Below are 9,722 nucleotides of genomic sequence, written 5' to 3'. Positions count from 1 at the left end.
TAAAAAACAACAAAGATTGTTGAGAAAAATCTGTACTAACTGGTAATAATATTTTTTAACAAGATTTTTAATAGAATTAATAAAAGTTAGGCGTTTTATTTATTTTTCTGAGTCGCGACCTTGACTGAGTGGCCTCTATCTCGCACTAGGTTTTTTAGGGGGTGAATCCCGAGCCTCCCCAGAGAGAGAGAGAGAGAGAGAGAGAGAGATAGAGAGAGAAACTGCTGGCACGCTGCTTTCTTCTATTCGGCAGCAGGCAGAACGTGATGTGCCACCCTCGCTTGTGCAGACACGTCTGCTGAGGCTGGCTGCAGCGAGCGGGAGTTCATCCCCCGGAACAAGCGAGCGAGCAGCCGAGAGGCAGCGAGCGAGCAAAAGCGAACGAGGCAAGGAAGAAAAAATTGAGACAGGTTGAAATGCCATCTACCCTTGGCGAACGGTATCTTGGGGTGGCGGCGGCTGGTGGGGGGTAGCGAAGAAAGAAAGATCATCCCCCTTAGTGTGCTGCTGCAGCTGGGAACTACTATTGAATTGATGAGGAGAAGGATTTGATCTGGGGGGATGAACGAGTTATAAGATGCTGGGCCGCGCGATCGGCCGACTCGGCTGGCGCTGCTGTATGGAGTAAAGTGCCTCCTTTTGCTGCGCGCACAGCCCGTTCATTACAGAAGTGGGGATACCGGAGAGGTTCAACTCGTTGTTTCAAATTAGTGTGGCACTCGCGGTCTAGCGGCGCACAACACACCCCTCGCTCGCTCTCGCTCTGCTCTGCCTGTCTGCCAAGCAAAAGGGACACCGGCTTCGGGACAGGGCCTGCTGGACTCACCCACACGTGGACTTCAGTTTTGGCGCCACTTGTGTGAAGAGAATTTCTCGGTGCAGTGACAAAAAGTGTCCAAACGGCAAATTTTCGAGCAAGTTAGCCCGCGAGTGCCTAAAAGTGGATTTTTTCCTGACTTGTCACGTTTGTAGTAGTTTCGCTGTACATTGGTTTTGTGTTCGAATTTTCTTCTCGAGGTGAGTACCATTTTTCGGAGTTTACCAAATTTTTTAATAGCTTTTCTATGAAATTTGAAACGTGTCACCACTTTTGGAAAAATTAACACGATTCTGGGAAGAGGCCCCTGTTATTTGCAAATTTAATATTTAATTCCTCGGTGCGCAAATCGGTCCTGGTTGTATTTAGCGCGTGATTATTCAAATTAATTTTTGAGTCACGAGACGAGAAACTCTATAAATAATTCAGTAAATCCCGTGCAAATGTGCTGATTTTGCAATTTACTCTGCGCACCAATAAGCAGTCACATAAATCGCACAACTTTTCCCAAAGTGACGGGGAATAATAAAGCACAAGTTCCTAGAATGACAATAAAATTGTGACTAAAGAACTTACTTACTTACGCTTCTTTTTTAATACTTTCCGTTCGTCTGCGAATGCATGTAAATGCTCAGCAATAAAAGAGTCAAAAGTGACAAAAAAACAATCCTCTTTGAAGCCGGCTTCAAGAATTTTTATCTCATTTTTCAGCCTTCAGCACTAAAAGTTAAACGCCACTCTCGCTCCTGCAAACGCAAACGCCTAGACATTTTTTTCGTTTCTTTCGTCTTTTTATTTCTTCCTGCAGTCCTTACTGGCTATTGAATATTTTGATCTGCACCGGCAATATAAATTTCAGCCACACACACAGTCTTTGTGCGAGCGAGCGAAATAACCAACTCCATTATTGCTCTTTGGAATAAATTTTCAGAGCTTGCAGCTAGTTCTGAATATTGCCCCATGCATCTAAAGGATATCCTTATTACTGGCTGTGCGCTGCAAACTTTCGGAAAACTTTGCAGCACCAGCACGGCCAGCAAGCAGTATTATAAGCAAATTACACACATATACACACAAGGGTATTTATGTAAGGGGTTTCGGGTCCGGCGATGGTGCGGTGGTGGTGCTACTGCTGCTGGAGAGTTTTCTCTCCCAGAATGTGTAAATATGGCGGAAATTTATGGCCCGAACAAATTTACAACAGCGATTGAATTTTGCCAAAGTTAGTTTCCAGGGGGAGCGGAGAGTGAAAAGTTCACGGGGCGCGCTACAGCAAAAAGTGACCTTTATGGATTGCGTTTTCATTGTTCGCAGCCGACGCGTGTAAGAGAATATAACTTTTGCAAATTTCCCCCGTCGCCGTTCTACGGCCGAGGGCTTCATTATAAAATTTTTGAGCGTCACGAGTACAAAATGAAATGAGATGAGCGGGACATAAAAACCGGGAATAAATTGTCTAAAGATCCGAGGAAGGCGCTGCTCGCCTGAGTAATAATGCCTTTGTAACTACACATAAAACTTTTTAGTAGTCAGCCAAGTACAATACGTGCAAATGGTAAGAATTTATTGCTCTAGCAGGGAATTTTTCGCGAAAATACTTCAAATTCCACCGTGTTGGTGCATAAAAAGCCGGAATTCAGGCGCACCGAGGGGCAAAATAATGAGAAAAATTCTGTGTCCTATGAAAGAATGCCGCGTGCTGCCTGCTCTTTCTCTCGCTCTTCTCCGCGCCATGCTCTCCGCGTGCTCGCTCTCTTTGCAACTGTTTTTATAACCCCGATTGCTTCTTAAGGGTATCATAATAAAAGCGCAGGAAAATGCGAATCCGCGCCACATAAAATACCCACCGACTGCGCTGCACTCGGGCAAATTCTAATTTTTTGGCAGCGCATTTTACGATCGCGAGCGCGCGGACGCACATGATTTTTATTATTCGGCGAATATAATAGTGGCAAAAAGCAGCGCATTTATTTGCCGAGAATAATAATCAAAGGTTTACAGCTATAAAACCACGCGCGAGCGGCTTACTGCGCGCAAGGACCTAGTTTTTACGCTGTTTCGGAATTTTTGGATTAAATCCAGACCCGATATCGCCCGACGCACACCTCTCTTTTTTCGATTTAATCACCTTTTCGCCGCGTATAAATTACTTCGGAGCCCCGAGCTACCCGGCGAGAGAGCAAGGCGCACTTTTCGATAAAATCGACATGAACTAAATTAAAAAAGAAGGGAAAAAAAGAGAAAAATGTCCGGTAATTGATTTCTCAAGCAGAGAGCTCCATCAAGATTGACGGAAGAAAATTGTGCGGTTAAATAGTTTGAAAAAGGCGCATCGCGGACAAAAATCTCCCGATGCGCTCGAGACAGGCCACCCAACTGGCTGCAAGAATAAAGTGCTGAATCGGCGGCTGGATTTGTTTTCATTTCTGTAATCCAAATCTGTGCACATCAGTGTGGATATATCGTAGCGGCTCGGAACGAGAAAAATTAACAGCGGGAGGAAACGTAAAAGCAGGAAGACGCACGGCGGAGCGCTTGTTCGCGCCAACCAATCGGCGCTCCACCGCCGCCGCCACCGCCGTCCTGCCAGTTTCAATTAAAAATCTCTGCCGCTTCAAATCGAGTTTCCTGTGCGATTCGAATAAACCGAATTTGCAAACTTTTCACCTGGCCAGCCGAGCTGAAGTAATCAGCCGCTGCCGCCGCCGCATTATGCTCGAGCTCTCATAATCTGCTTTTCCGCTCGCTCCTGCTCGAATCTCGAGCGCGCTCTGGTGAATATGCAATAAGTTATTAAACTCCTCACATGCCCTTCTTACCCGCGCCGAGGAGTATTGATCCCCATTCTTTGATGAGAGTTACATGTACTACACGTGCACACTGAAAGATTCATGTGCCCCGGCGCGCTAATCACTCCAGCGTTCATTATGATCGACACATACGAATGCATACAATGCAATTAGACGCCGGTGCAGGACGGTAATCAAGCATTATTATCCAATCGATTTTGCAGCATAGCGGCACAGCAGCATTCGGGCGGTGGCGGCGGCGGTGGCAACGGCGGGTGCGGTTTCCACCGCTGATTTGATTTAAAATGCTGGCGAAAATCACTCGTGACGTCGGACTCGTTTATGTGACGGATAATTTGGCGCATGTTTCGCGGCATAATTATTATCGGCGGGGATGGAAAACACGGCCTGCCGTGGTAATTGAATGATGTGCTGCAATTACCGCAAAATGCTAGCCATGCACGTTTGCTGCCGCTGTTATGCTGCTGAAATGCAATTATGTTAACGGCCGAGAAATGTGATCAGTGATTCTAGTGATCCGTAAATGCTGTGTGCGCCTCTGATTTCGCCATGGCGTGTTTCGAATTCAGTCAAAATAGAGGCTGGAACGACCGCCATATGTCAGGCTCGAAACTTGTTTTGCGTAATTCAGAAAAATTCATGTCAAAATTTAAGAGCGCCATTAAAATATGAAAGTTTCTCGCTTGAAATTCCGCTTTCCAGCCCAGCTTTTATATTTTTTTATGCAAACGTACAGCTTGAATAAAAAGCTTGTCGTGCTCTTTTTTGTGCTAATAATTCGTTAGTTTCACCGAGGAAGATTTACGAAAATGTTCAATTAACGGACCTAATTGAACTCTGACAATATCACGTTGAGAAATTTTGTACGAGCAAATTTATGTGGGCAACATTTTTACGCTACGCACCAACCGCAGATTAACACGGTCGGCTGGCAGAATCCAGAATGATTACTTCGTATTAGGGCTGGCCATTCGTATACTTATTATAACAGAAATATAAATTTATCGTCGTCGTTACACGCGGCGAACAACTTTTCAGATTTTCAAATCCGAAACACACATAAATTATTTATTGCTTTTATGCTGGCTGGCGATATTAACTCGGCTTTTATCAAAATCGTACGCGCGGCGCTTGTCCCGCCTCCAAAGTGCATTTTGTATAAATCTATTCCTTCAGATTACAATTTCAGATTACGTCGGCGAATATTATACATTAAGGAGGAAGGAATATTGGCGCGACGGGCATAGGACACACACCGATACATACGCAAATCTGCGCGCTGTGTGTGTGTGTGTATTTGCATCGGACCGGTTTTCATCTGATCGCGCTGGCCGTTCGTTCGGTCGGCCGGCCGGCTCTTAGCATATTAGAGAAATGCTTTAAAAATACAATCATGGCCCACTTTCGGCCTCATCTTATTCATTCTTCTATACATACCTTGGCTTGCAGTCTGCCGTAGTACAAGTTGGCGCAGGCACATTTTATTCAGATGGCTGTGTCGCCGTTTGCACAAAAAATAATTCAGCGCACAAAGGGAAAAAGACTTTCTTCCCTTTATGTTTCTGCATTTATGCTTGCTGCAGCAGCAGCAGCAGACGCCGCTCCTTTGAGTTTGCAAAAGCAGCGCGACACTACTGCATTGATGCAAGAAAATGGAATGAAGAGCGGCATTTTTAAATATGTACCCTTTTTGAAGGAGAAAGCAGCCGAGCGGCATATATTCTCTTCCTATGCCTGCTACTTCATCATCGTATCTCTCCTGCTTATGCACTCTATGCATTCAAAGCTCGCTTTTCGACACAAAACGACACTTTTCTGCGCAGCAAACGAACCGGATTCCACCGATTTAGCAAAAACCGTTGTGGCCTTTTCGTCAAAAGCCAGCGTGCTTGCATATTAAAATTTCGCACCACGTCAGCTTTTCTGCTCATATTCTCCATAATCCGCGCTCGACTCTTGCCATTAGCAACTTAAAAAAGAGGCGTCACGCGAACACTGACAATAATTTTTACCATTCCGACGCGTTTCGAGCGCGGAGAGTGACTACGTGTAAGTACACTTGCGTTATTTAATCCATTTAACGCACTGCTCTCTAGTTGCCGCAAGTATAAGCGGCCTTTCCATTCAAAAGGCTTTTCAATGTGCGGTAGCCCTACAAGTTTTCAATTATCTCGTTTATTTTCGTGGCTTGTGCTGCATGGACGAGTTGTATTAAAAAAAATACGCACTCGGTGGAAACGACGACGGCCCACCGTCCGCCGGCGTCGCCATCCGGTTGGCTAGGATTTTTCGTGTATTTGTGTTCATTTGCCATTAAACCTCTTAACCTGCCAGCATGTTTGAAAGAAGCTTAAACAGAATAAAGAAAAGTTGCTGGTTGTAATTCGAACTGTGTGCCGCCAGATTATGTAATAAGCCGGTTGCTTTGAATTTTGCACTGCTGCACGGAAAGCGTGGAGCAACGGAAAAAGGAAAGGGGTTGCTGCGCGAATAACTTTTTGTTGACAATGCCCTAGGCCAAGATTAGCATTCTTTTCCCTTTCTCGCGGGATAATTACAGGCCCTCGGCGCATGCACTCGCGTACAAAAAGTATTAAGCGAATTCTTTTGATTGAGATTGATGAACAAAATGACCGCTTTCATGACTTTCGAGTCGCTCGACGGCGAGGGAAGAAATTTAATGTGTCTCTCCGGCTACATTATTGGAGCGGTGTGCGCGATTATGATCAGCAACGGCGTGGCGGCCGGCCGAGTTAAGGTTATTGTAGCGTAAATAATAAAAGTTGTACTAAAAAGAATGAATAATTATTCAAAATGGCCCCCATTTTATCCGCGCACACACACACTCACACGAGCCGATGATGGAGTGAAGCTTTATATGTATTTTTAAGTCCCCCAACCCGATACACACGGCGGCTTTGAAACGAAAAAAGAAGACGAAAAAAGTAATACACACAGCTAGCTCCCCACACAAGCGGGGCGTTTGTGAATTTTATTCGCGCAAAGTTGGTTAGTATTTTATAATATTATAATACCCCGTTCTTGAGTGACAGCGGCGGCGGGTGATGGGCGCGGACGCAAGCGTGAAAGTAATAATTTCGGCCCCTATATATGGGGAGAAATCCGCATGCGACACAACACCGGGGGTAATCACATACGGCGGCAAAGAAGCTACACACGCACGCATCAATATGGAGCGCGCGGCGATCGGCCATTGTCGAAAAAGTATAGAGCGCTGCGAAATTTTGTCAACTAATGCGCCGTTTGTTTGGCCAACCTGCTGGCAAGAAATTTCACCGTGCGCCACGCGTATGCACTCCTCCTGCCCCGAGAGCTGCTAAAGCAAGCGATTTTATCAGAGCAGGCATATGTATTGATTTTGCAACTCGCGGATATAAATGGATTGAAATGGCTGGCCGGCGGACTATCTAGCGGATGGGAATAAGTTTCGTTCCGAGTGAAGCAGTTTTCCCGATATATATGCATGTTGTTGCTCCGCCCGGCCGATCCCATTTGTTGATAAAAAGAATACACATTAAGCAGAGTGACAAATATAAATACTGCAGAAATAAGATGCCGCAGGTGACGTCATTCGCTTTTATGTGCTCTATATTTCGTTTTGCTCGCTGCCTCCCCGCACGCGCGATTATTACATTTTTGGGACACGATTCGCACTGATCGGGCGTGAATGGCGCGGCAGCAGGAAAGCGCAGAGAAATCGGTTCAGATGTTTTGTTAAAAAAGGGTTAAACGGAACGAAAGTGTATTATGATGTTGATCCGCGAGCGCAAAAAAGCATCGTCGGGCGGGGATTTTTTGTATATCTCTCTTTCTCTCTCCTTGCTGCTGGTGCGCTCACTCAGTCTGTCTGTTCTTTCAAATATCAAATAATAACAAAACTACTGTTCACATCGAACCCTTGCCCGTCTGCGTGAGAGATCAATCGCCTGAAGTAGTATTTTCTGACAGCTGTGCGACAAAATCGGCCAGCAGGAGCGAGCACTCCTTTGATAATGGATAAAAAACGAAAGGGGAAAGCGGGCGCTCAACGCCGCTGCACGCTCGGCAAATTTATAATATTTTAAAATCCCTCCTCCTCCCTCGTCGGATGTGTATGTGTGTGTATGCGTACTTAAGTTTCAATTGAACAAATTTCTATAATAAAACCAACGAACGGCGGCAGTGGAAAGAGAGGCTTTTGAGAGCAGAACAGAATGCAATTTATTATCGCCGCGCGATGTATATACGCGCGCACCCAGAGGAATACATTATTACGCACGCATGCCAAATTGAAAAGATTAGTTGTGCAATGGGAAATAAATTTTTCATTTCGAAAAAACTGCTCTCCTCTTTCACCGGCCGATATTGTGAAGTGTTTATGCTCTATTGATGTCAATATTTCCACCCGGGGACACAATGGTGGGCGGAAGCAACGTTTTCGAAAACAGAGTAGCGAGTTCTGCGAGAAACGAGTCGAAAACGCGAGTCAAAAGCGACAAAAAAGCGGCTGAAATTGATCTTTAACACGGCGGTGGATAAAAGGGCAGCCACAAAGCCAAATTTTTAAGCACACAAATGAGCACTAAACGAGATAACAAGCGCAATAGAATTCTCTCTCGCCCGCACTCACACACACACTCACAAAGAGAAAGAGAGAGATGCAGTGGTGGCGGCGGCGGCGGCGACACTCATTTGAGCGTGTTTATTTTACACACGACGCAGCAAAAATATATAAAAATAAAAAGTGATGAACCACTTGTTGCAAATGTAGATCCACCCATGCTACGCCACACTACAATATATGAATACAAGGCAAAAAAGAGCGAGCGAGAGAGAGAGAAAGAGAGCCCCACCGCCGCCGCCGCCGCCGCTACCACCACCAACCAGCGAGAGAGAGAGAGTACGTATTCGCCGGTATCATTTCATCCATGTTGAGTTGCCGGGGTAAATTTTCTTCGTACTATACCCTAGATATCTTCTCTCGCAAATTTATATCAAGCGCAGCGCCACCGAGAGACCGAGAGAGGGAGAGACCCGCCGAGAGAGCAAGAGAGAGAGAGAGAGAGAGAGAGAGAGAGAGAGAGAGAGAAGGTAAAAGCAGCAGAGGCGAGCCGAGCAGCAGGGTCGTCGTCTGCCCAATCGAGCCCATACATACCACCCCATCCAGCAACCCAAGTTGTAGAGAGTCTTTATTGATTTCTTAACTGCAGCTCAAGCTCTCTACGACCGAAATTTCGCACACAAAGTCGTCTTGATTATGGCCATTCCACCTGCCTGGAAATTGGCAGCGAATTCCACCCCTGCGCTGAAAAGGCCGCCTTGGCACACGAATCGACCAATTCGGCATTTTCGCCAACGCGTCATCATTTTCTGTTGCTTTCCCAAGCAGCAGAAGCAGCGAAAATTATTTTTCATACTACAATAAAGAGTTTTTTTTACGTTGCCTCCGTTATTCCGAGAATTATTGAGATGATTTTCCGTTGGGATATGTGTTATGACAGGGCTTATTTGCCGTGCGTCGCTCCAATTACGCGTCCTTTGTGACAAATAATCAAATCATTTCCAGGCTACGTGCGCGAGAGCAAAACACCCCTTTTCTTCGGCTCAAATTAAACATAAAAAGTGCCCTTTGTCGAGTGCCAGCGAAACAACGCGCGAATTAAATCTGGAAATCTGCGCGGCGTGGTCATTTTCCGTGGCGATGGCTCCATTGTGTGCGGTGTCGACGCCGCGCGCGCATCTGCGTCGACAATCATCCGTCGGGGCCCTCTTCTAAAGCTGCACCTGAAGCGTGTGTTCGATGGCGTGTGCTAGGCCGACCGGCCGGCTCTTAATGTGCGCGCACACACCAGTGCTTTAGTTGCCACGCGACTACTTTATTCCCGTATGTTAAATGCCCACCCGACGCTGCTCTCAATAATGTGCGAGTGAGTCTTTCATTACGCGCGCGGCTCAATGCAAAGCAGCAGCAGCAACCCCTGATGGGCTGCTCCGAGACATTGGAACGCGACCCTCGGCCAAATTCAACAGCACCACGCCCATTTCGCTGGCTGGCGGGCGAGCTGGCAATTCTTGGGCCGTCTCGAGCCTGATAT

At 46.2% G+C, this 9,722-nt stretch overlaps 1 protein-coding gene across 5 annotated transcripts in view; it reads left to right on the top strand.

Annotated features, from left to right (window-relative positions):
* The first annotated feature begins 524 nt into the window (after positions 1 to 524).
* cas (castor) overlaps positions 525 to 9,722 on the top strand; it is a 79,274-nt gene continuing 70,076 nt past the window's right edge. For 3 of the 5 annotated variants that reach the window (XM_065494825.1, XM_065494824.1, XM_065494826.1), the window contains exon 1: positions 526 to 1,017. The gene's annotated coding sequence lies outside the window, so the exon portion shown is untranslated. Of the gene's footprint in view, positions 1,018 to 9,722 lie in introns of all 5 variants that reach the window. The other 2 variants (XM_065494820.1, XM_065494823.1) reach the window with 2 other exon arrangements.

The sequence above is a fragment of the Cloeon dipterum genome, chromosome X, assembly GCF_949628265.1.
Source record: "Cloeon dipterum chromosome X, ieCloDipt1.1, whole genome shotgun sequence".
Classification (NCBI taxonomy): Eukaryota; Metazoa; Arthropoda; class Insecta; order Ephemeroptera; family Baetidae; genus Cloeon; species Cloeon dipterum.
The sequence above is the reverse complement of the archived record's forward strand: the minus strand, read 5'-3'. Positions and strand labels throughout refer to the sequence as shown.